The 1,242-nt window shown below is 53.9% G+C and overlaps 1 non-coding gene across 1 annotated transcript; it reads left to right on the plus strand.

The window, feature by feature from the left end:
* The first annotated feature begins 298 nt into the window (after window positions 1-298).
* On the plus strand, window positions 299-371 carry TRNAV-AAC. The gene has a single exon. It is a non-coding gene; the product is annotated as a tRNA-Val (tRNA).
* The last annotated feature ends 871 nt before the right edge of the window (window positions 372-1,242 follow it).

Genomic DNA, 1,242 nt, shown 5'->3' on the forward strand with positions numbered 1-1,242 from the left:
GGGACCGCTCTTTGGGCAGCTAGGTCTGACTGAGCCATCCTGCAAAGTTCCTCTCTCAGGGAAGATCCCAGGAGAGAGCTTAAATCTTAAATCTCGTTCCTCCTGTGTACGCTATGTAACCTGGATGGCAAAAATGGATGGTTGGAGGAGGAGACTGCTCACAGCTAGGACACCAGCAGGCAGCTGCTCCTGGTCTGCGTGCAGCCCACCAAGAGGGCCACAGCCACCAAAGCGTCTCGTGGATTGAAGCCCTCAGGGAAACCTGTGGGTGGGGCCGACGCCACCCACAGCGCGCGGCGTTTCCGTAGTGTAGTGGTTATCACGTTCGCCTAACACGCGAAAGGTCCCTGGTTCGAAACCAGGCGGAAACATCTTTTTTCCCTCCACTCCAACGCCGCCTGCTTTCAGCCCACGCGCTCCTAGCTGCGTGCAAGCGCAGACACACCAACTCACTCACAGCAGCCCTGCGGAAAACGACCACCAACTGCCCAAATTACAACCTGCGCACGACACCATCACTGCGCACTTGCAGCCCACAACGCCAACCATTTTCTGGCCTGCATCAGCTGAGGGATGGCCAGCAGGGAGTGGAAGGCAATCCTGCCCCTCTGCTCTGTCCTTATGAAGCCCCATCCGGTGTACTGCATCCAAGCTTGGGGCCTCGGGCAAAAGAAGAGTGTGAAACTGTAGGAGCCGGTCCAGAGGAGAGCCATGAAAAGTATCAGAAGGCTGGAGCACCTCTCCTATGAAGTCAGGCATAGCAGCTGGGCTTGTTCAGCTTCGAGAACAAAAGGCTTCAGGGAGACATCATTGTGGCCTTCTACAACTCAAAGGGAGATTAAAAGCAGGACGGGAAACAAACTTTTTACATGATGATCTATCAAGGAAGACAAGGGAGAATGGCTTTGAACTAAAAGAGGGGAAGCTTAGATTAGATGTTCAGAAGGAATTCATTACTCAGAGGGCAGTGAGGTGCTGGCACAGCCCAGAGAAACTGTGGTGCCCCATCCCTGGAGGCACTCAAGGCCAGGTTGGATGGGGCCCTGGGCAGCCTGAGCTGGTGAGGGGCAGCCCTGCCCAGGGCAGCAGTTGGGTGGGCTTTGAGCTCCCTGCCAGCCCAAACTGTTCTGTGATTCTATGATTCCATGAAATGCGTACTCCTTCTTTCATTTATAGTTATTAATCTAAATTACTATCATAACCTGCAAAGAAATTACTGCTGCCTGCCACTCCCTGGGAGCA

Source organism: Lagopus leucura, unplaced genomic scaffold, assembly GCF_019238085.1.
Source record: "Lagopus leucura isolate 7727_CA_CO unplaced genomic scaffold, USGS_WTPT01 Super-Scaffold_100001, whole genome shotgun sequence".
Classification (NCBI taxonomy): Eukaryota; Metazoa; Chordata; class Aves; order Galliformes; family Phasianidae; genus Lagopus; species Lagopus leucura.